The 26,122-nt window shown below is 47.1% G+C and overlaps 1 long non-coding RNA gene across 2 annotated transcripts in view; it reads left to right on the top strand.

Moving 5' to 3' along the window:
• The window catches only part of LOC141098055 (uncharacterized), a 79,116-nt gene that overhangs the window by 38,803 nt on the left and 14,191 nt on the right, over positions 1 to 26,122 (top strand). The window contains exon 1 of one of the 2 annotated variants that reach the window (XR_012234132.1): positions 23,786 to 23,980. The exons of the other annotated variant lie outside the window; for it this stretch is intronic. This is a non-coding gene — a long non-coding RNA (uncharacterized lncRNA). Of the gene's footprint in view, positions 1 to 23,785; positions 23,981 to 26,122 lie in introns of those variants that run through there. 2 annotated transcript variants of the gene reach the window in all.

Genomic DNA, 26,122 nt, shown 5'->3' with positions numbered 1-26,122 from the left:
TGTTATGATTGAGTCACCGTAGGAGGCAAAAACAGAAATGCTAGCTAAGTCCAGAAAACCAGAGAAGTTGGCAGCTATCGGATTGCAGACCCCTGAACTTATCAACACAACTAGCAGTAGCCGTGGGGGGTTCCTACGATGCCCTAGACCCCTCGATCACAGCCGGAGATATAAATAGGCCTAAAGAAAGAAAGGGGAAATCTAAACTGCCCCAGAGCAGACCCCAAAGCAATAGGCAGCCCCCCACAAATAATGACGGTGAAGCAAGATGAAAACAAAAACACAGACAGAAAGATAGGCTGAGCAAAGACGGGGCCCAAACTAACTATATAGAAAAGGACAGGAAGGCTGCTGTCTGCAATCCGTGAAAAACCCTATGAAAATAAGAGCCAACAGACTGACAGTGAAAAATGCCCTGAAGACGCTAGGCTTCAAAAAGCTATGTCAGTACTCAGGCATATACTGAAGACAGAGCTACAGGCAAAAGGAGATTCAGCTCACCCCAGCAGGGAATGGCAGAATCCAGAAAAGAAAGGAAAACAAAAACTAAACACAAATGCAACAGGCAAAGCAAAAAACTCAGCTTTAGGAGAGCAGGAATCAGACTGGTGTCCTAGGAGTCCACAGAGAAATCACCCGCAGGGCAGAATGGGCGAGGCAGCCTTATATCCAGTCTGTGACTCCACTCAGCCAGTCATCATCATTAGTCTCAGGTGTCTGATAATCAGGCTCACTACCCTTCCTTACCAGAAGAGGGAGTTCCCCGGGCCTCAGTGATGAAGGGGAAAATGAACTCACAACACGGGTACATGTCAGCGCGGGTGCTGCTGTAATAAGCTACAGGTGTAAGGTATGTCACCACGTAAATGTGGCGCCCCCAGGAGTATGGTCGCCACAGTGACATTGCCTTCCTCCAGGGAGGGTGATGCCAGGCTTGGAAGCAATGAAGGGTCTCTCTAGCAGTTAACCATGTCATGCAACACAGTTCCCACTCCAGGCCAGCAGAGGGAGCTCTGAACAAGGATTGGGGTAGGAGTGCTCTCTGAGGGCCAGGACGGGAAATGAGGAGTGAGTGTGAGGAGGGCAAAGAGTGTGTGGCGCCCCTGAGGCTCAGTCGCCACAGAGGTACTGCACCTTCTCCTAAGGTGTAGTGCCCCACCAACTAGGTAAGTTGGGAACTCCTTTCCACACTCCAACACCTGCATCCCACACACAGAATAGTTCAGCAATGGACCAGATTGCGGCTCCATGCTTAGAGGGTAGCAGAACACCTTTCGTGGGTCCTTGCTTCGTAACACGAGATGTGCTGGGAGGTGGGTGGAGTTAGATATAAAAGAGTGGGAAAGTTTAGAATTACAGTTAAGTCTGGAGGAGAGTCTGAGGGGAGAGTAGGCTGACAGGAGGTCAGCCTGAGGGGAGCTCAAGGCGGAGGAAGAAAGTCAGTCAGGAGAGGCTGAGGACTGGTCTTAGTGGAATGAGCTCCCTAGAAGAGGAATAGAAGAAGGAGTGCTGGCACGGGGAAGGAACAGAAGGAGAAAGACGTAGAACTGCAACCTAAGCTTCCATAAGAGAGAGAAGGAACAGCGTGGAACGAAGGAGTAGGAGAACAGAGAGGAGTTGTGGGTTGGAAGAGGAACCCTGCCTATAGGTTCTCAGAGCAAGGCCGGGGCTCGGTCCTCGAGGTTGTATGGACACTTATGGTTCTGCAGCAGACAGCAGTGGAGTAGTTGGCTGTAAATGCATTACTCCCATCCAAGTCTTGGGACACAACAGCAACACGGATAGAGAGCCGGGATCCAGGAGGTCCCTGATCAGGCTACAGCTGTCTGTCATACAAGTAGAGTTGTTAGGAACATCTGACAGGAGGAACTTCAGAGTAACCACGGTACTGGAACTCTTCACACTAATAGGTGCAATAGCGGAGTCGTTCAGGACAGGTACATGTTGGAGGAGTGTTGGAGAGGAGAAGCCTGACTTGCCCGGGAGGTTGAGTGAGTCTCTTCCCCGGAGGACATGGCATGGAGGCAGGCACCAGTGTGTGCCACGAACTGTGAGTAAAGCTTTGGAACTACAAGCCTTGTTGTCTTCCAGTCATTGTGCACCAACACCGTCAGCACCGCTACATCTGGGTATCCTCCTTTACACTACCTGCGACTATACACTGCCCTGGAGTTACAGCTTCACCTGTGGGGAGTTACACCATCTTTGCTGCAACACACCATCAGCCCCAGAGGATCTGCACGCAGCGTTGGCTTAACATCTTGCTTGGCAAACACCACAGGTGGCGTCACGAACTATTCCATTCCATTAACTGCAAACCACCATTAATTTGGGCGCCCAGGGCCACGGACCGGGTCACCGCCGCTGTGACACATCCCACTGACACCGGCCCGGTACCGAGTACCCCACAGCCCTGGGACGGGGGCGACCCAAGTATAGACGTGTGGAGAAAAGCTGGAGGTTGAGCTGAGGATAGAGAGCTCCCTCCTGGTGATAGCGCATGATCTGGAGCCTGGTCTCCACAGTTGTATGGATACTGAAGGTCCTGCAGCAGAAACCAGAGGAATAGGAAGCTGTAAATTGTTATGATTGAGTCACCGAGGAGGAAAAAAAACAAAACACAAGCTCAGCCCAGAAAATCAGAGAGGTTGGAAACTAGCGGATTGCAGACCCCTGATCCTATCACACAACTAGCAGTAGCCGTGGAGTGTTCCTATGGTGATCCTAGACACCTCGTCACAGCCAGAGATCTACACAAGCCTAAAGAGAGAAAAGAGAAAAACTGACTGCCCCAGAGCAGACCCCAAAGCAATAGGCAGCCCCCAACATATAATGACGGTGAAGAAAGTAGAAAACACTAACACAGATAGAAAGATAGGTTGAGCAAACGATGGGGCCCAAGCTAACTAAAAAGGACAGGACAGAAAAACTGCTGTCTGCAATCCGAGAAAACCCTGCCAAAAAATACTACCAACACAACTGATAAGGAAAAAGGACCCTGAAGTCACTAGACTTCAAACCCTAAATCAGCACTCAGAATATTCTGGAAGCAGAGCAAAAGAGAACACTGATCAAGGAAAAAGAATCCAGCACACCCCCGGCCGGGGATGGCTGAACTCAAAAAACAAGGTAAACAAAACCAAAACTAATAAGTTCAATAGCAGAGCAAAAACTTATCTTTGGGAAGCAGGAATCAGACTGGTCTCCAAGAATCCAGCAGAGAAATCACCAGCGACTCAGAAGGGCGTCGAACCCTCATCGAAGCCACCAGGCTGATCAGGATGAGCCCGATGAAAAGCACGCACCAATCTTTCGGCATGAATATCAGAGGCAGAGACCCAGGAATTGACCTCCTGACCATAACCCTTCCACTTAACCAAATACTGGAGTCTCCGTCTAGCCAGACGGGAATCCAGTATCTTCTCTACCTCATATTCCATGTTACCTTCAACCAACACAGGGTCAGGAGGTGCCGCCATAGGAACCACTGGTTCAACAAACCTCTTCAACAAGGACTTATGAAACACATTATGAATCTTAAACGTGACAGGAAGAGCCAACCGAAAAGAGACCGGATTAATAATCTCCAAAATCTTGTAAGGTCCAATAAATCTAGGTTTAAACTTTGCAGAAGCCACTTTCATAGAGATATTCTTTGATGACAACCAGACCATATCACCCACCTTAAACCGGGGACCAATGGTCCTATGCCGGTAAGAAAACCGCTGGGCCTTTTCCTGGGAAAGAGACAACTTATCCACCACTTGGTCCCAAATCTGCTGCATTCTTTCCACCACAGTGTCAACCCCTGGACAGGCAGAAGACTCCACCTGCCCTGAAGAAAATCGAGGATGAAACCCAAAGTTACAGAAAAAGGGTGACATCAAAGTGGCAGAACTAGCTCTATTATTTAAAGCAAATTCGGCCAAGGGTAAAAATGAGACCCAATCATCCTGATCAGCAGATATAAAACATCTCAAATAAGCCTCCAAAGTCTGGTTTGTTCTCTTCGTCTGTCCATTGGTCTGAGGGTGAAATGCAGAGGAGAAGGACAACTGAATTCCCAACTTGGAACAAAAGTTCCTCCAGAATCTAGAGACAAACTGAACTCCTCTGTCCGATACAATGTTCTCAGGAATCCCGTGCAAGTGAACCACCTGTTGCAAAAACAAGGGCACCAACTCCGAGGAAGATGGCAACTTAGGGAGTGGTACAAGATGGACCATCTTAGAGAATCTATCACAAATCACCCAGATAACAGTCATCCTCTGAGAGACAGGCAGATCAGAAATAAAATCCATTGAAATATGGGTCCATGGCCTCCTGGGCACCGGCAATGGCATCAACAACCCACTAGAACGAGAACAAGGCTTATATCGGGAGCAAGTCCCACAGGACTGCACAAAATTTCTGACATCACGAGACAAGGCAGGCCACCAAAAAGACCGACTCACCAAATCTCTAGTACCAAAAATACCTGGATGACCAGCCAATGCGGAGCAATGAACCTCAGACATCACTTTCCCCCTCCACTGGTCAGGAACACATAACCTACCACAGGGACAACGCTCAGGCTTATCCTTCTGAAACTTCTCCAGAGCACGTCTCAAATCAGGCGAGATGGCAGAAAGAACCACCCCCTCACCTAAGATGCTAGCAGGCTTGGTCACAATGGGAGAATCAGCCAAAAAACTCGTAGAGAGGGCATCAGCCTTAACGTTCTTAGTGCCCGGAAGAAAGGAGACCACAAAATCAAAACGTGTGAAAAACAAGGCCCACCAGGCCTGTCTCGGATTCAAGCGTTTAGCCGACTCAAGGTAGATCAAATTCTTGTGGTCAGTGAGGACCACAACTTGATGTCTAGCTCCCTCCAACCAATGTCTCCACTCCTCAAATGCCCACTTCATGGCCAACAGTTCTCGATTCCCCACATCATAGCTGCGTTCTGAAGGAGAGAACTTTCGAGAAAAGAAGGCACAGGGGTTCATTTTAGATGTTACAGGATCTTTTTGGGACAAAACAGCTCCTGCACCAGTCTCTGAAGCATCCACCTCCACCTGAAATGGAAGTGAGACATCGGGTTGTCGCAAAACCGGAGAAGAAGTGAACCTCCGCTTCAGCTCCTGAAAAGAAGAAACAGCCTCTGGAGACCAATTCAGCAAATCAGCGCCCTTCTTAGTTAAATCAGTCAATGGTTTGGCAATAACAGAAAAATTGGCTATAAACTTACGATAAAAATTAGCAAAACCCAAAAACTTCTGGAGAGCCTTCAAAGAAGTGGGCTGCACCCAATCATAAATGGCCTGTACCTTGGCGTGGTCCATTTCAATAGTTGACGGAGACAAAATAAATCCCAAAAATGAAATCCTTCTCTTCACCAAAAAGACATTTCGATCCCTTGACATACAGGGAGTTTTCCCTCAAAATCCGGAACACAGTCCGAACATGTTCCACATGAGAGTCCCAATCCCTGGAAAAGATCAAAATATCATCCAAATAGATGATCAGAAACTTATCCACAAAGTCCCGGAAAATATCATTCATGAAGCACTGGAAGACAGAAGGGGCGTTAGTGAGCCCAAAAGGCATCACCAGGTACTCAAAATGTCACTCCGGAGTATTAAACGCTGTCTTCCATTCATCCCCATGCTTAATGTGAATAAGATTATACGCCCCCCTGAGGTCAAGCTTGGTAAACCAGCAAGCACCTTCAACTCTAGAAAATAAGTCAGAAATCAGGGGTAACGGATACTGATATTTAATAGTAATTTTGTTAAGGGAGCGATAGTCAATACAGGGCCTTAATGAACCATCCTTCTTGGCCACAAAAAAAAAACCCAGCACCCAAGGGTGAAGAGGATGGTCTAATATGACCCTTCTCCAACGACTCCTTAATATAAGAACGCATAGCCTCATGTTCGGGTACAGATAAATTAAAAAGTCGACCCTTGGGAAATTTACACCCCGGACTCAGCTCAATTGCACAGTCATAACTCCTATGAGGAGGCAAAGACGCAGAGTTACTCTCACTAAACACATCATAAAAATCAGCCAAATAGTCAGGAACCTCATGCGACTGGGGAGAGGTGGAGAAAACAGGAGTGTCACTAAGAGCACACCAACAACCCCAACACACCACAGACACAGATTTCCAATCCATAACTGGGTTATGGATTTGCAACCAGGGGAACCCCAGCACGATGGTATCATGCAAATTATGCAACACCAAAAATCTGCAATTTTCTTGATAGTCTGGGGCGACCCGCATTACCACCTGGGTCCAAAACTGAGGTTTATTCTTCGCCAAAGGAGTAGCATCAATACCTCTCAAAGGAATAGGAGTCCGCAGGGGTGTCATAGGGAAACCACAACGTTTAGCAAAATGTAAATCCATTAGGTTCAAGGCCGCTCCAAGGCCGAATCCACAAAAGCTTTAGCAGAAAATGTGGACAGGGAGCAGATCAGAGTAACTGCCAGAAGAAACTTAGGTTGTACACCACCTACAGCAAATGTGTGTGAAAAACGTTTCTCTCGTTTAGGGCAGACAGAAATAATGTGAGAGGCATCTCCACAGAAAAAACATAGCTTATTACGTCTTCTAAACTCCTGACGTTGCGCCCTAGACAAAACTCTATCACATTGCATAAGTTCAGACATTTGTTCAACAGGTGGCAGCGTTTCCCGTATAATTTTACGTTCACGTAAATGCCGATCAACCTGAATGGCTAATGACATAGAATCGTCAAGACCAGAGGGAACAGGAAATCCCACCATAGTATCTTTTACAGTTTCCGACAAACCCTTCTGAAAGAGAGCTGCCAAGGCAGCATCATTCCAAGTGGTGAGGACCGCCCACTTTTGGAATTTTTGACAGTACAGTTCTGCAGAATCTTGACCCTGGCTCAATGCCATCAGTGTCTTTTCAGCTTGATCAATAGCATTAGGTTCATCATACAACAACTCCAAGGCCTGAAAAAATGTGTCCACATTAGCTAGCATACGATCATCTGGTACTAAAGAAAACGCCCAATCCTGGGGATCGCCATGCAGCAAGGAGATGACAATTTTAACCTGCTGCACAGAGCTCCCCGATGAGTTAGGCTTCAAGGCAAGAAATAATTTACAATTATTCTTAAAATTCAAAAATTTAGACCGATCCCAAAAAACACATCAGGAGTGGGGATTTTTGGTTCAGCAGCGTGTGAATGAGCAAGATAGGCAGAAATTCCTCGCACTTCAGCAGCAAGCTGCTCCACACGATCAGACAATTGCTTAAACTCCATCAGAAAAAAAAATATATTCCTCCTACGGCCTCAGAGAAAAAGAGGAAAAAATATACACAAAGAAAAAAAATTCTGACACCTTTTTTTTTTTTAAAAAAACAATTCCTTCCTGCTTTTGAGTACCCTAGAATCTGTGGTATGGCTGGTGATTCTGTTATGATTGAGTCACCGAGGAGGAAAAAAAACAAAACACAAGCTCAGCCCAGAAAATCAGAGAGGTTGGAAACTAGCGGATTGCAGACCCCTGATCCTATCACACAACTAGCAGTAGCCGTGGAGTGTTCCTACGGTGATCCTAGACACCTCGTCACAGCCGGAGATCTACACAAGCCTAAAGAGAGAAAAGAGAAAAACTGACTGCCCCAGAGCAGACCCCAAAGCAATAGGCAGCCCCCAACATATAATGACGGTGAATAAAGTTGAAAACACTAACACAGATAGAAAGATAGGTTGAGCAAACGATGGGGCCCAAGCTAACTAAAAAGGACAGGACAGAAAAGCTGCTGTCTGCAATCCGAGAAAACCCTGCCAAAAAATACTACCAACACAACTGATAAGCAAAAAGGACCCTGAAGTCACTAGACTTCAAACCCTATATCAGCACTCAGAATATTCTGGAAGCAGAGCAAAAGAGAGCACTGATCAAGGAAAAAGAATCCAGCACACCCCCGGCCGGGGATGGCTGAACTCAAAAAACAAGGTAAACAAAACCAAAACTAATAAGTTCAATAGCAGAGCAAAAACTTATCTTTGGGAAGCAGGAATCAGACTGGTCTCCAAGAATCCAGCAGAGAAATCACCAGCGACTCAGAAGGGCGTCGGTTGCCTTATATCCAGTCTGTAGTTCCCGTTACCCAGTCACGATCCACCTGATCAGGTGTTTGGTTTCTTTCATCCAAATCATCCTCACTACCTTTCTTCACCAGAAGAGGGAGATCCTCGGACACAAAAGATGAGTGAACAGATGAGCTCACAACAGTAAATGCTCTATTCCCAACTAAGACTCGGAGGCACAACAGCGACGGATGAGCCAAGAGAGATAGAGGGCTACGGCTGTCTGCCATACGAGGTAATTCTAAGAGAAGATAAGAAGGAGGAACTTCAGTGTAACACCGTACTGGATGTACCTCAAGCCAGCGCTAGGAAGGAGACTACACAACCCATCTGATAGAGAGATGCCTGAGTTGCTTCCAGGCTAGCCTGCTCCTGTGCCATCTGTAACCAGGACCCTGGACTGCGTTTGCCAAGTAAAGGTAAAGAAACTGCACCCTGTTGTGTCCTTGCCTCCTTCCTGCAACATCCTCAGCACTGCTACATCTCTGTGCCAAACACTGCACCTTCTTCCTAAACATTCTGCTACACTACCTGTGGAGGGCTACAACATCATTGCTGCACTACACCATCTGTCCCAGAGGATCTGACTGCAGCGTCGGCTTAACACCTCCCTTGCCGAACACCACAGGTGGCGTCACGAATCACTTATAAACTTTATTCCAACTCAACCCCTTTTACATGGGCACCCAGGGCCACGGACCGGGTCACAGCTGCTGTGACAATCCCCTCTGAGAGACCGACCCGGTACCGAGTACACCACTGCCCTGGGAGGGCGACCCATATTGGCGTCATGAACAGGATTAATGGAGCCCGGCATCCCCGGGTCCTGTGTGCCAGAGACTGTGTTTGGTGCTATAGACTGTGTGCGAAATTGACGCCATTGCCCCGCTGATTGGTGCGCTCAGGAAGAAAAGGGGGCAGGCCTTCGTTGCCGGAGTCAGCCGAGAAGCGCGAAAGGAGAAGAGTGCGCGGGAAGTGAAAAGCTGAGGCCTGCAGTTCCAGCGTCCCCTGATCCAGCCGAGGAACGTCATCCGGTAAGCCAGCGCAACCCCGCGGCCTGGCCCACGTTAACTAGGGGAGAGAGAAAATGTCTGAGGACAACGCCAATGCAGCGGCAGACGCTCCCGCTAACCTCCCAGCGCTGCCAGATGCAGGGTCCAGTGCAGCTGCAGCTCCAACAGCGCCACTGAATCCGACAGCCAGCGCTGCCTCCAGGGCACCGCAAGAATCAGCGCCCACCGCAGCAGCCCCCATAATGCTGCTGTCTATGCCCTATATAACGGGAGCGGCCTGGCTACCGCAGTACTCAGGTGAGTCACATACCCTGAGTGAATTCAAAGAGAGACTGTGCAGCTTGTTCGAAGTGTATCCCCTGTCTGAAAGTCGGAAAGTGAACATTCGTATTGGGCAGCTAACACGTGCATCACAGAGAGAAGTAAAAGCCTGGCAGGACACTGATAAAGAGACTGTTAAAAAGATCCTGGCTAAGCTCAGAAGTACCTTGGACACCCGAACTGCAGCTGAAATAAAGATGCGATTCTTTGGCTGTAAGCAGAGAGTGCAGGACAGTATACGGGACTATGCTCTTAATCTGCAGGAGGCACTGCGAGCCATAAAGCAGATGGATCCAGACAGTGTGCAGGACGGAGACAGACTGTTAAAGGAGCAGTTTATTGAAGGACTCCAATCCAGTACCCACAGAGCACAGCTGCGCATTATAGCCCTGCAGAACCCTGACCTGGATTTTACAGACTTGAAGGACAGAGCTATCCAGGTGCTGCATGAACCAACTGTCAGCCATCCAGCACCCCCTAGGCGCCCAGCGATCACCTACCACCAGGAAGCAACATCATTCCCTTCCATCCCTGTGGAGGCTGATGCACAGACTCTGGATAAAGATCCAACTGAAGAACTGCGTCTTCAGGTCCAGGAGTTGACCAAAGGTATGGCTGCACTTACTAAAACCGTGCAGTCCCTGCAGGTGTCCTCCAAGGAGAAAATCCAGCTTGCTTCCAGTCCAGAGGATGTCCCGTGGCTCCGAAAGAGGAGAACCCCACCACTCCAAGGGAGGAACAACGATCGCTATGACCAGGACGGACGTCCCATCTGTCGTCACTGCCACAAGGCAGGCCACCTCGCAAGATTCTGTCCTTTAAACGAATAACCCCTGGGGCAGAGGGCCAACCCCCAGGAGTAGGACCACAAGGCCCAAGGAACTGGTGATTGACGGCATCCCCATGAACGCTTTGCTGGACACTGGCTCCCAGGTGACCACTATGCCCTATATCCTCTACAAGCGGTATTGGGCTGACTCTGAACTCACCCGTGGCCCAAGTGATGAACTAACAGTAGTTGCCAGTAATGGTCAGTCTTTACCACAAGTGGGATGTAAAGAAATTACTGTTAAAGTGGGGAGGGTGGAGTTAAAATCTCAAGGACTGATAGTTGTGGATATTGATCGACAAGAATGTAATCCCATGATGACTCTTGGTACAAATGTAATTGAAAATTGTCTTTCCGAGGTTATTGTCTTGTTGCAACAGGTGGTTGAGACTGCTGGAGCCAGTGAACAACGAGTCCTGCAGAAGGAGATCAAGGCCCTGATGCAAAGACAGCAGGTAGAACTCTCTGGCGGAGAAATTGGCAGCGTCAGAGTGAGTGATGCTTTCCCCATTGCAATACCCCCCAGATCTGAAATGTTGATTTGGTGTCGGGCAGCCATAGGCCTTAGAGGAAAAGATTACCAGGCCTTGGTAGAGCCAGTATACTCTGATAGCAGGCCCACTGTCCTCACAGCCAGAGGGGTAGTTGATGTACGTAAAGGGAGAGTACCTGTACGCCTTTTGAATTGTGGGGAGGAGGAGGCCACAATACCTCGGTATGCCACAGTTGCTAAGCTGCTCACTGTCAGTAACAATGCAATGCAGGCAGCAGAGCCCTTGGTCTCATCCGACCAGGTGGAGGACAATGGCTCTGTAAAGCAGCGGGAGGAGTGGTGTCAGCAACTGCAGGTGGGAACTGACTCCACACCTTCATACCAGAAAAATGGTGTTTACAGAGTGACCCAGGAGTATGAGCGGGTATTCATCAAACACCCTCTAGATTTTGGGAAGGCAAAAGGGGTTCAACATCATATCCCCACTGGAGATCGTCCACCCATAAAAGAAAGGTACCGGCCTATACCCCCAACACAATACCAATGTGCTAAAGGTATGTTGAGAGAGATGAGGGAAGCAGGGGTTATCAGAGACAGTTGTAGCCCCTGGGCAACTCCAATAGTTTTTGTAAAGAAAAAGGATGGTACCATGAGAATGTGTGCTGATAACAGGAAAATTAACAGCATTACACATAAGGATGCCTACCCATTACCCAGAATTGAGGAGTCATTAGCTGCACTTAAAACTGCTAACTATTTCTCCACCTTGGATCTCTCTAGTAGGTATTGGCAGGTTCCCGTCGCAGAGGCAGACAAGGAGAAAACAGCATTTACCACCCCAATGGGTCTCTGTGAGTTCAACTATATGCCATTCGGGCTCTGCACTACCCCAGGAACATTTCAACGGCTGATGGAGTGCTTCCTGGAACACAAGAACTTTGAGACGGTCCTGTTGTACCTTGATGATGTCATTGTTTTCTCCAAGACTTATGAAGACCATCTGAAGCACCTGGCTGAGGTGTTTGAAGCTTTGTCCAACTTTGGCCTGAAGGTGAAGCCTTCCAAATGCCACCTCCTGAAGCCCAAAGTACAGTACCTCGGTCATGTAGTGAGTGCAGAATGTGTGGCACCAGATCCTGACAAGGTCACAGTCATCCGGGACTGGCCGAAGCCCAGCAACCTCCATGAGGTACGCCAATTTCTTGGGTTGGTAGGCTACTACCGAAGGTTCATCAAGGGCTTCACTGAAATAGCCACTCTTATGCAAAATCTTCTGGTGGGGCAGTCCAAGAAGGCCAAACAGAAAAGTTCCACCTTTGAATGGACTGAGGAGTTGGAGAGATCCTTCACTCGACTGAAGATGGCTCTCACAGGGGATGAAGTTCTGGCCTACCTAGATTATGACAAACCCTTTGTGTTGTATACTGATGCCAGAAACGTGGGACTTGGAGCAGTACTGTCACAGGTACAGAATGGCAAAGAAAGAGTGATCTCCTACGCCAGCAGGAAGCTGCGTCCAACTGAAAGGAACTCTGACAACTACAGTTCCTTCAAGCTGGAGCTCCTCGCCATAGTCTGGGCTGTGACTGAAAGATTCAAGCATTACCTAGCTTCAGCCAAGTTTACCATCTTCACGGATAACAACCCGCTGACTCACTTGGAAACTGCAAAACTAGGTGCACTGGAACAGCGATGGATGGCTCGGCTGTCTAACTATGAGTTTACCATCAAGTACCGGGAAGGGCATAAGAATGCCAATGCTGATGCGCTGTCCAGAATACCTAATCTGCCAGATGCAGGAGAAGACCCTGAGGCTCTGGAAGAAATAGAGTTACCTCCCTTCCACCGGCCAATTGCGGCCCAATGTGCTCAAGGAGTGAGAAACAGGCGGTCTGGCTTGAAAGAGGTCACTCTAAATCCATTGCCCCATCATGACTGGGAAGAAACGCAGGATAGTGACCCCACAGTCCGCCTGGTGAAGGAGCTACTGTCACCAGCTGACTCACGCCCGGATTCAGATGCTCCTGAAGAAACTCAGCAGTTGTGGAAGGAGAGAGGCCGGCTGTTCATCTATGAAGGAAAGCTGTGTCGGAGGAGTATCAATGCCCGCACTCATGAGTTGGTCTGGAAGGTGGTAGTCCCAAAGAGAGTGGCATCAATGGTCCTGGAAGCATACCACAATGGAGCTGGCCACTTCGGATGGAAGAAGTTGGAAGCATTGCTCCGGAAGAGGTTCTACTGGGCTGGTATGAGAAAAGCCATTGAAAAGTGGTGCCGGGAGTGTGGACAAGGTAACCTGCGCAGAAAGGATTGAAACAGCCAGAGAGCTCCTCTACAGCCAATAATAACCAAACAGCCACTTGAGTTGGTCGCCCTGGACCATGTGAAGCTGATCCCAAGCCGTTCAGACTACATTTATGCTCTTACCATCGTTGACCACTACTCAAGATTCTTGGTAGTTGTGCCTGTCAAGGATCAAACAGTCAGGACAGCAGCCAGAGCCTTCTAACAGCACTTTTGTCGACCCCACGGATACCCCAAGCGAGTGCTTACAGATCAAGGTCCAGCTTGTGCGGCAGAAGTGTTCCAGGAATTCTGTAACTTGTACGGTTGCAAGAAGATCAGGACAACACCGTACCATCCACAGACCAATGTCATGTGTGAAAAGATGAACCAGGTAGTGATTGACCTACTGAAGACCTTGCCTTTGGACGAGAGGAATCTGCTGCCAGAAAAGTTGCCAGATCTTGTAGACCTCTACAACCACATTCCTGTGAATTCCACCAACTGCACTCCAGCCTACCTAATGAGAGCGAGGCCTGGTAAACTGCCTATTGATATGGATATGGGAGTCCTGACACCTGAAGTGACATCACCAGATGCTTACTGGGATACAGAGAGGCAGCAACAGTACAGAAGAGTACAAGAGTGTGTGGAGAAGAGTCTAGCTCAGGCAAGACAAAAACAAGAAAGGTACTATAACCAACATGCACCTGCAGTTCCCTTGTCACCAGGAGAACAAGTCCTCAAGAGGAAAGGAAGACTGCATAAATTGGATGACCAATGGGAAACTGAACCCTCAAATTTTGACAATACCAAGGTGTGCCTTATTAGTAAATATGGAGGAGAAACCTCAACAGCAATATCAAGAGATCATTTGAAATTATGCCCTGACCAGTTAAAAGAAAGATTGGAAGAACAAAATAACATCCAACCCATAGAAGAAGAAAAGGTCAACACTATACTTGGAGAAATCCCTGCCAATTGGACTAAAGTAAATGATGCCATAGTGGTGCCAGTGTTGACATTTCCCCAACTGGTAGTACAAGAAGTGACTCAAGAGAACTCTGAAAATCAGGAAGTTCAGGTAGCAGATGCCATACCAGCAGTGGAGCCAGAGAACCCTTGCCCTGCCAGTGGTGAATCTGTCATACCCATGGAGAGACTAAGAATTACGCAGGTCTACCCGTACTACACAAGGTATACCGCCCATCAGATATTTGGATCCCCTCTCCTGGCGGTTGGGCATTTGTTCTGACACAACCCACCGTCTCAGCTGAGCCAATTCTGGATTCTCCTGCTGCATCCGGACCCACTCATCATGAGGCTGCTCCAACAAATTCACACAAGCCATTTCTTTTTCAGTCTCCCGCGTAGCTGCCACCGTCCTGGCAGTCGCTCCAAAACCGAGAATTTCTACATCCTCCCGTTCTTCATCCTGGTTGGCTGTGGGTTTGCGGTAATTCACTCGAGAGAGGTCATCCGCATGAACATTTTCAGGCCCTCGTTTGTATGAGATTCAGTACCGGAATTTGGCCATTCGGGCTACCCAGCGTTGTTCCAGAGCCCCTAACTTGGCGGTCTCGAGGTGAGCCAGCAGGTTGTTATCAGTGCGTACATGAACTTCTGAGCCTGCCAGATATTCCGCAAACTTCTCTGTCATTGCCCATACCAGGGCCAACAGCTCCAGCTTGAATGAACTGTATTTTTCTGGATTCTTTTCTGAGTCATGCAAAGATCGACTGGAATATGCTACGACACAGTTTTTTCCATCCAGCATCTGCGAGAGGACTGTCCCGAGCCCTTGTAGGGTTCCATCAGTTTACAAGATGAATGGCTGCGTGAAGTCTGCATAGGCCAGCATAGGGGCCTCCGTCAAAGCCTTTTTCAGAGCTAGGAATGCTTCTTCCTGATGCTTCCCCCACTGTATGTTCCTGTTTTTTGCGCAGGAGGGCACTCCTCTCAACAACTCCAGAAGTGGATTTGCCAGGCGGGTAAAGTCCTTTACGCAGCGTCTGAAATATCTTGTGAGTCCCAGGAATGCAAGGACATCTTTCACAGCTTTTAGAGTCGGCCACTCTTGCAGTGCAGCGATCTTCTCCGGGGAAGGCCTCACACCCTCAGCGGAGACAACGTGTCCCACATATTCAATCTCAGTCCGGAAGAGGTGACACTTCTGGGGTTTTACCTTCAGCCCATACTTCTGTAGTCGACTCAGTACTTGCTCCAGTCTCTGGAGGTGTTCCTCAAAGGTGGGGGCAAAAACGATAATATCGTCCAAATAGATCAAAGTGGCCTCGAAGTTCAGGTCCCCCAGACACGTCTCCATGAGTCGCTGAAACGTTCCAGGGGCATTTTCTAGTCCAAAAGGCATCCAGTCGAATTTGTACAGTCCCATTGGGAGGATGAAAGCCGTTTTGGCTCGAACTTGCTCAGACATGGGCACATGCCAATAACCGCTGGCCAAGTCTAGTGGAAAAGAACCTGGCATTCCCCAATGCCGATAGGGACTCTTCTATCCTGGGCAATGGTATGAGTCCCGCACGGTGCAGGCATTAAGTCGGCGATAGTCCACACAGAACCGTAAGGTTCCGTCCTTCTTCCTCACCAAGACTATGGGAGCAGCCCACGGGCTCTGACTTTCACGAATAACTCCCTTCTTCAGCATGTGTGACAGCATTCCTTTCACCTCCTGTTACATCTGTGGAGGTATTTGGCGGTACTGTTCTCGGATCGGAGCCGCATCCCCAGTGGGTATCTCGTGGGTTATGGCCGTGGTGCATCCAAAGTCATCTTCATCTTTGGCAAACACCTGATATTTCCCTAGCAAGGCTTCCACCTGAGGGACCTGCTGTGGGTTAAGTTCTGAGAGTTCTGCCCGCATGCATCCCAATATTCGGAGTCCTTCCTGCAGTAATCTGGGATCCGGAGCTGCCTCTGCTTTGACGGTTACCAGCCAGGGGTCTTCTGGCCTTGTGGTCAGCTGCACTGTCTCAGTTGGAACCAGCTCATCCGGGAGGCCCAGGACTTGGGCCACTTCGCTCCTAGGGGGTAAGATGACATCCGTCTCCCCCACATTTATGCAGCGCACAAGGACAGTTCCATCCCGCACAGTGGCCAGCGACCACGCGACCAACAGTCCTGATGGCAGCTAGTCAGCTCTGTTAGGCTCAATTTGAACTTCCACCCCTTCGAGCGAGATTCCAGTTTGTATAGGCAGGGGTAGTACCGTCTGTCCAGGGGGCAACACTCTATTGACAGAGGCAGGTGCGATGACTTTGCCGAGTTCCTTCCCGTCATCACATGTCTCCTGGACCTGAGCAGTTCGTATCAATTGCTGACTCTTCTCTGAGGGGTATGGTCGCTCCATTGTTGTATGAACTGTTCTGGGGACTTGTTGAAAATAAGGCTCCCGAGGTCTTTTAACACATTCATGCCCAGAGTCACGGTATGACATTTAGCGGCCTCTCCATTCACCAGTACTACTCTTTTTCTGCCGACATTTTTACCGCACACTTAGATGTTTATCCATACCACCCCTGTGACCGGGATGGGCAAGTGATTGGCCGCCATAAGTTTGATCACTGGGCCCCACTCGGGCCGTAGCGCCTCCGGCATGGTGGTCACTTGTGAACCGGTGTCTACTAGACACCGTACTGCTCTTCCATTAATTTCGGCCCAGACCAGGAGGCACGTGGAAACAAAGCTGGCGGGACTTTTACTACTCCTCCTCTGCTCTTCACGCTCTGGGTGGTGTCCCTCATGCTCGGAGCCACCTAGTTTAACAGCTGGCGCGGGGATGGTCGGCTTCGCCGGGGACACCACCGTGCAATGTGGCCGGACTCTCCACAGGTATAGCACGTAAGAGAGCTTCTCCTCCAGGTAGCTTCAACTTCTTTTCGGGGACAGCCCCTCTGTCTCGCACCAGAGGTCCAGGTCCCTCTGCCTGAGTTCTCCTGGAAGCCGCCATTTCTTCACGGAACTGCCTGAGTTCCATTCTCAGATCCTCCACCCATCAAGGGCTACTGTCTGTGGGGGTGGTTGCCTCTCCACTCCGCACCTTCCTCACTGGCCCTGTCACATCTTGTTCTTGCTCACGCGCGCGCCTCACTGCCAACTTCAGACAAAGTCATATCTGGCTTTACCCGCAGGCGCTCTCGCATGGCCTGCTTCATCATTCCATCACGCAGCCCTGTCACCAGCTGATCCCTGAGCACCACGTCAACTTGCCCTATGCCTACACCGTCCTTCCATCTAATAGCCGTATAGAGCTCTTGCAGGGCATTCATGAACTGGGTCGCGGTCTCCCCCTCTCTTTGTACCCGGTGAAACAGTCGCATGCGGAGTTCCCCTACGTCAGTGGGGTCCCCATGTGTCTCCTCAAGTATGTGCAGCACCTTGTCCAGGGTATCTCTCTCCCGGGGAGACCTATGCATGACAGAATCTCATGCCTCTCCCTCTAAGGCCATCAGTGCAATCTCCGCCTCCAGGTCTGGTGCCAGGGGATGCATCTGCAGTAGCCTCCGGATTCTCTCCGTCCAGCTCCACAACATAACATTGTTCCCAGTAAACCTCGGCAAATTATTCAACATGGCTCCCAGGGAGATGCTAGTCCTGGGGGCTTCCCTAACTGCTTAGTCCACTCCTTCTGCGCTACCGTGGGACATCCTGCTGACTACGCCAAGTGTAATAAGCTACAGGTGTTAGGTATGTCACCATGGAACAAACGGACCAACAGTTAAAAGGGGGGTTTATTTACAGGAATTTTACACTGGCAATATAACAGTGCGAGTACTGGTGATACGAAAACAAGTTCTCAAAAACAGGCAAAAAGCATAAACAGTATTAAATGGTATTAAATGATGTTTTCAGTGAAAGAACTTATCAGTCTGAAGGGGGGACTTGCTTGAAGGGTCGAACTTCTCCCACGTTGGCGCCGATCACCAGCGGCACTTGTCGTCTATAGTCTCTGTGAACTATGTGGTCTTTTGCCATCCCCTACCGGGGTCTCAGGGGCTACTGCGAGAGTCTCCTGGGGAAAGGAAGCTCCGGCTGCAATCAAGTCTCTCCACAGGAATCAGGGGCTCTGTACTGACACCGCGTGCACCGGGGTTGCACACGGGGGTCACTACCTCTGTACGGGTCACTGCCTTTGTACGGGGCACTGTCTCTGCATGGGCCACCATCTCCACACGGGCCACAGTCTCTGCACAGGGGTCAGGATACAACTCAATTGTCACTGCAAACTCTGCCTCCACGTAGTCACGGGCTGCAGTCTCTCTGTGCTGTGCCCCGGTCTTTGCCTTCTGAAAGAGAGCTCTCTCCCGCAGTCTGTGTCTGCGTCTTGTCCTGACTGCTGCCCAGGCTGCTCTGACCACTATGCGCGCACTTTTCCTGCTCTCAGCCCAGCTTCCTTCCTGCCCCGGACCTTTTGTATGTCCCCCGGTGAACCTGCTGTGCTGCTCAATGGCTCCGGACACAGAGCAGAGGAGGCAACCCCCCCGGATCTTCCTGTGTTTCACCCCCTCACACTGCCATCGGACGTACTATTCAGTCCGATGGCAGAAAGGGGTTAACATTGAGCGGCTAAATAATAATCTTTATTTATATAGCGCCAACATATTCCGCAGCGCTTTACAGTTTAACAGTTCTAAACATAAGTCATAAGTAAAAACGTTAACAATACAGTAATTAAAGCAAAATAAGATGACCCTGCTCATGAGAACTTACAATCTACAATGAGGAGGGGGAGAAAATAACTCAAGGAAAAGTGCAATATATAATTAATTCACCTTGTAATTATGATACCGCACACATGGAAGTAAAAGGGACAACCCGGATATTAAGATAAAGCAAATGAAAAAAACGAAAATATGTCCAATAATAAAATTATTTATTTTAATTAGATATCCAATAAAATATATATATATATATATATATATATATATAAATAAAATAATGATAATAAGGGGAGGCCAATGCCAAGAAAAAGGCACAACCAGGGGACAGTAGTAATCACTGATATTATATATTTAGGACAATATCACACGATGCTAAAAATAAATAGTGCTAGAGCTAATATAACATCTTTGTGCAAAACAGCAAAAATAAATACATAATATCATATAAAATGCAGTCAAAAACCTGTGCAAGAGGCAAAATAGATATGACCACAAATAAAGTGCAAAGCAGATTGGCAATAAATATATAACCACAAATAAAGTGTGATGTGCAACAATAATAAAGTGAATCCACACTTATTATATAAATAAAGTGATAAATATAAACAAAGATACGAGCACAGTGTGGATACCTTGTAACTGCTTTAGTCCCCGGGATGACCCTGCTCGTGAGAGCTTACAATCTACAATGAGGTGGGGAAGATACAAAGTACAGGTGTGTATTTACAATGATGGTCCAGCCATCTTGAGGGAGTCAGGGATGGATGGAGATAGTGAATGGGCTACATATGCACACTTACACATTACACATAGAATGACTGTGATTAGTGAACGTGATAGGCCGCTCTGAACAAATGTGTTTTCAGGGAGCGCCTGAAACTATGCAAATTGTGGATAGTCCTAATTTCTTGGGGTAGAGCATTCCAGAGGATTGGCGCAGCGCGGGAGAAGTCTTGGATTCGGGAGTGGGAAGTACGGATTAGTGCAGAGGTTAGTCGAAAGTCGTTTGCAGAGCGCAGCGGTCGGTTAGGCTGATAGACAGAAATAAGGGAGGAGATGTAGGGGGGTGCTGCACTCTGGAGAGCTTTGTGGGTGAGGACAAGTACTTTGAATTGGATCCTCTAATGAATGGGCAGCCAATGTAAGGACTGGCAAAGAGTGGACGTGTCCGAGTACCAATTAGCCAGATGGACCATCCTGGCCACTGCATTAAGTATGGACTGGAGAGGGGATAGTCAAGTAATGGGGAGGCCAATTAATAGAGCGTTGCAGTAATCCAGGCGGGAGTGGATCAATTCTACAGTGAGGGTTTTTGTTGTTTCCATGGTGAGAAACGGGCAGATTCTAGAGATGTTCTTTAGGTGTAAGTGGCAAGAGCGGGCAAGAGATTGTATATGGGATGTGAAGGAGAGATTGGTGTCAAACATAACACCCAGACAGCGCACCTGCTGCCGGAGTGTTATTGTGGTGCTACCCACGGAGAGGGAAAAGTCAGATTTAGGGAGGTTAGTAGATGGCGGGAGCAGAAGAAGTTCAGTTTTAGAGAGGCTGAGTTTCAGATACAGAGCGGACATGATGTTGGAGACTGCGGATAGACAGTCACTGGAGTTCTTTAATACAGCGGGGATAAGGTCGGGGAATGACGTATATAGTTGTGTGTCATCAGCATAAAGACCGACAAGGTCGAAACGCGTAGCCTCTGTCTGTTATGGCACCTGTGGAGAGCGCATAAGCTATTTTTGCATTTTAATACGTTTTTTCAATAAAGAAGAAAAGGATTTTATACGCAGCTGGAACCAATTCTTCCTTTGCCATATTGCGCAGTATACAACTTTTAACATAGTTTTTCAATGGCCAATGTATGGTTTCCATCCAAACTTTACTTGACGGAATTAAGAGGGAGTAAAAAAAAGTATAAACTTATAGACATCTTTATTCTCTCATTTTCCAGTAGACCTGTACAGATCCTTACCTATCTTTTATCTGTTTCGCCCTCAAAATGTAATATCTATTTCAATTTTCAAAGTTGCATGCGGCCCCTTCCCTTGCTGTTCTTCCATCTTACTTGTGTAAAACACTCCACTCCCTCTATTAATAGAGAGAAAAAACTTGTCTCTGAAGTGGATTTTATGACGGTGGCAGCTGTGACATTCTAGAGAGGTGGCTTTTGTTAATGTGTGTGACAATCACAACAACCTCTTCTGAGCCGTTTCTCGGCTGAGTTGTATTCCCTGTTTTGTGTTTGTATTAAAACTCTACGTCTATGTACCCAGGAGAGATCAGGGTGGATCAGACCAATCATTAGTAAATGCCAGCAGCAGATTTGAGAAGTTTGAGGCTACATAAACACAGCAACACTCAATCATCCCCAGAGGAGCCTTGTTTATACCTTGCAACTCTGCATTTCTGAATGTCAGCTCTCCGAACCTCAACCCATTACCTGTGCCTCAAATCATTTCCTCTTAGCTGCATTATAATATTTGCTTTTAACCCCTTTGCCATTTCTGTATGTAAAGCACTGAACTGTGCACAATTCTCCTACTATTCTGTAAAGGAGAATATCTAATTGTTTGATTAAGATTGTAAGGAATATATCTCTGAAGCTTAATAATCCTAGGTAAAAGTCTGAATTGACCGAAAAAGGGGCTTGCCCACGAAATACGATAGGTAATAATTGTATTATTCCAGAAGATCCCATTGATGAGACCCCCACTAATAACAATAACAAGGGGCCCAAAATGCACAGTGTGGAAGGAGTGCTGGTGGAGCTTAACCCTCATAGGACTGAGGAAATGGCTATCTCCATCAGAAAAATTGAGAAGTATGCATTTATAAGTATTTTATGAGTATACATGTGAGAGTGGAAGAGGACAATGAAAGGTGGCAAAACTACACCACACTATTTGGCTTTATTTATTAAGCCATGTGTGGCTTGAGATTTGGCCAACTTGATAAGCAGAATCTCATGCTGGCCATTTGCAATGGATTGCTGTTGGCTAGCTCATTTGGCTCACATTCATTCCGTCATTCAACTTCCTGAATGCAAAATTTGACCAAATGTGGAAGTATTCTGCATGGCAAGAGGGAAATATCTAACTATAGATCCTTCTGTCTCAACAACTGCCATTGGGGCAATGTCAGTAGGCCCTCAAACACATTAGATCAGGGGTTCCCAACCTGTATCTCAGGAGTCACATGGGGATCGTGGGCCCGTGATGTGTGACTCGTGGTTGTCTGCAAGTTTGGTGCATTAGCACCAGGTCCAGCAAACAGCTATTAAGAGCAGGTCTCCAGATGGTGACTTTGCGAGTAGCCTCACACAGAAGACCAGAACTGAATGTGGATATACTTGCCTTGAAGGTTTAGAGATAATTTAAGTACGGTAAACTGCAGGTAGGCTGAAACAACCTGTCAGAGGAGTTGTTTGAAGCTGGATGCAAGTGTGATGGCAGTTTGGATGGAAGAATACTGAATGGTGGTATTTTGAGGATCCTTGGATCTTGGTGTAATGATGGTGGATGTAGACCCAATGCATCACATGCCAGGATTACCCTAGAGGGCATGACTAAGTGTCTACCGGGTCTTCACTAGGGTCTCAAATCTGAGGATAGGCTAGGCTGCCAGTAGACACCACGTAAGACCCCAGGGCATTCACCGGGACTGCAGTAGCTGACTGGAGAATCGGAGGTGCAGGTACAATGTACAGGAGGGTGAGACAGAGGAGTGGTCAGAAGGTTCGAGGTCGGGGCAGGTAGCACAGGAACAGAGTGCAAAGCCAAGGTCAGGAGCTGAGCAGAAAGGTCAGACAGGCTGGGTATGCAAGCTAGATAGATAATGGGAGAATACAAAGACATCAACAAGACACTAGCAGATGAACTAACTAAGATGCAATGTTCAGTCAAAGAGTGGTGTTATGAACTGCCTAATATCGACCCTGCTGGCACGGGGTAGGCCAGGGAACCTAATCTCTGCAGGACACACCTGCCTTAAATTCCTGTAGAGACCAGCCAGTCACCCTAAGGCCAAGTGGAAGCTACATGCTGATGTAGCAGTGCAGAGGTGTGCTGCAAAAGGCAACTCAAAGAGGCATCTTGACAAAAGGTGATGCCACACAGTGACCATGGTGAGTAGGACGACACTGAGGAGGCATGAGTTACTGCCGTGACACTTGGTATATTGCCTTAGTGTGATTTCTGTGGATAAACTTTAGCTGTCATTATACTGGTAATGGGAAATCTGCTTTTCGCAACTGTGATGGGGAAAAGAACTAAATGTTGCTAATGAGAATCTCACAGAGCTGAATGTTGCTCTCCAGGTCACCAAGGTTGGAGACCACTGTATTAGATGATCAGCCGGTCCCAATAAAATCAAATGGTTCAGCATATATTAATCTAATGTGTATGAAAAGCTTTAAGAGCTTACATTTAGGATCCTAAGATGTAAACTCAGAACTGGGCAGAGTTAAGCAAAAACGTTTGAACTGCCCTTGTCCTGCATTCAGTTTGGTCCTCTGTTGCTCCCTGATAAAGTTAGTCTTTGCTTGTGCGGTTGGTATCCTGATATCTTCTTGTGCTTAATAGGTCTTGTAATGACAATGCCTAGGAGACACAAAAGTGAAGACTGCCTGGTCCAGTTACGACTGAGGGCCAGACTGGATGCCAGAAAAGGGCAACGAAAATATTTTTGCTCAACTCTAGTGGTGGGTGTTCTGTTTTTTTGTTTTGGAGACAGGCTAAAGAAAACAGTATATATTGTGACTGAATGTGTTTTATTTCTTATGTTGTCCCATCACAACCATACATTTTAACCCACTGTATAAGATCAATATATAAAGGTGTATAGCTCAGGTTTGGAGGGTCAAAATGTTGATATAATCTTTGACCCAAAAATGGTGTCCCACCGAAGGATGATTGATACTTACACATCAAGGTTAACGTTAGGAAAAGTTTTTGTCAAAATGAATTTGGAAGGAAAATATTTGTAATATTCTTGCTAGTTCCTGTTTAGGCTCACCTGGTGCAGTGAAACCTCTAAGCTACAGGTTTGGGTGGACACATGGACACCAAGCTTTGATGCAGCTGGCAGGAAGGCACATGGGAAGCGAGGACTTGGCACACTCAGGAACCTCAGGAGCAGCAGGACAGATGAAGTGGAACCCAGCAGGGATTGAAGCATGTTGAAGCACAGCAAGCAAAGAAGGTGAAGCACACGAAACAGAAGTCTAGAGTCCCAATTCTAAGACTCAGGTGTGTGTCCTAGTGGACCTTAAATAGTATTATGGAGGTTATATAAATGAGCCACACAGGGCAATCCACAAAACTCTATGTGGAGCATAACAGAGGGCAGTGGGCCAAGGTAAAGAAAGCAGAGCCTGCAAACTTGGGACAGTTGTGCAACAGTTAAACATCACTTTTTAGTGGCGCTTAGCAGTTCACACTACTATGAGGCTCAGAGCTTGACAGTTATGGTGCTTATCTGTCTGTTAGATGGTTACTTTACAAAGATTATAACCGTTCATCTTTGGGAAAAAAAGAGGTTGCACAGAGCACGTTGCAGTAGGTCACACACATCATAGCCCACATTAGCTACTTCGTGATCTGTCGACAATACACACTTACATATGCATCCTGTATTCTGAGGATTTTCACTGCAGTTTTTTTTTGCAGAAATGTATTAAATTTACCGTAGAAAATTAAATTTACGGCAAAATTAAATTTCCTCCTTTGCAAAGCATTTGCGCAATAAAAAATACACAGCAAATTTTTACTATTGCAGAATCTATTTTTTTTTTATCAAATAAGGGACTTTTGCAGCTCTTCTGGGGAAAGCTACAAACTATATTCACTTTATTTTGTTTCCATAACTTAGAAAAACAGACATTTTTCAAGTAACCTGGTCATGCAGGTGTTGGATTATTGACACCGCAATGGGATCCACATTTTATGGATGTTCTAGATGTTTCTCTTGCTTCCCATATATCACAGTGCAGGTGGGTAATGTTCTGGATGGCAGGACGATGTGTACAGCACAGTGCCAGATAGTATATCCTGCTCAGGTATCATCCTGGAAAAATCCTCTGTAGCAGTAGAAGTGTCCATTATGTAATTACTGTAACATCATGTGAACTTGACCCTCTTTTTTTCTATCGTTGCTGTTAATTACGCTCCCATTAACTGTATTACAGCTGAATGTACTTTCCCCACAATGCTGGATTAATGTCTTTCGCTGCCGCCGTGAGTCATCATTGACTATTATGATGTCAGCATCCAATTATTTTAAGACCCTTATTCTCTTAAACCATCACATACTATGAAAAGCTTTGATACTTCTTGTCAAATTGAATCTGTAATGAGTTAATGAGGACCAGGTCTGAACGACTGCTGACATTCCCAGTCCGGATCACTGCATTTTATAACCCTTGTGATGTGCCTTCTATCAGTGCAATATAACAATACAAGCTTTCAGAGTCAATGGGAAAAAAATCTCATTTGCAGTAATATGTCATTTTTCCCCTATGATAACTTACCATAAAAAAAATCTGGAAAATCCTGTGTTGAATGTTCCCCTGATGGGACTTCCTACTATAGTTCTAATTTCTACCTGCAAGTGTCCAGTTATTACTTGGTCTAGTTTTATGTATCTATGAAAACTTGACAGGGAAGTGCTAAATTCAAAAAGTTAAAGGGGTTATCCACTACTTTTCCATTGATGCCTTATGCTACTACAAGTAGAAGCTCCGCAATATAGTACTTCTCTCCGGCAGCTGCCGCTGCTTGCACCGATAATAGCTGATCGTCGGGGTGCCGAGTGCCGGACCCCAACTGATCAGACATTGATGCCCTATCGTAAGGTTAGGGCACTAATGTAAGAGTAGTGGACAATCTCTGTAAATCCCAAATCTACTCATATGGTCATTTAAATGATCTCATAGGTAGTAAATCTTGGGAAACCTCATAGATTTCAGAAATATTTACATCGTTTTCTAAGTGTGCAGAGAATTGAAGTTTAAAAGTGGCCAAGCATTGTCTAAATAAAGAATAAAGTGTACATTGTCCACCCAACGATCCTCCGCCATCCTTCAAAGAGCAGTGTCTGGGGACCCCACCAGTCTCTTTGCCTCCTCTATAAACAATGACTTTCATAAGACTACTAAAGCTAATCAATCACTGGCTTCATTGACGTGTTGATTGCTGATTTGCTACAGTGGTCACATGTCAGTTTGCACAGGAGCCTCTTCAGTCTGTGTCCTCCAGTGCCCTCCAACATTTAAAATGAATAAGAAATATGCCCCCGTCCCCCCAAAAATGGCATCAATGAAGGAAGGCATGTAGCAAATTTTATATAATATCTTACAAACTTAAATTGCTATTGCAGTTGAAAAAAAGTCC

This window comes from Dendrobates tinctorius, unplaced genomic scaffold, assembly GCF_039654945.1.
Source record: "Dendrobates tinctorius isolate UK_male_01 unplaced genomic scaffold, ASM3965494v1 ptg000086l, whole genome shotgun sequence".
Lineage (NCBI taxonomy): Eukaryota > Metazoa > Chordata > Amphibia > Anura > Dendrobatidae > Dendrobates > Dendrobates tinctorius.
The sequence above is the reverse complement of the archived record's forward strand: the minus strand, read 5'-3'. Positions and strand labels throughout refer to the sequence as shown.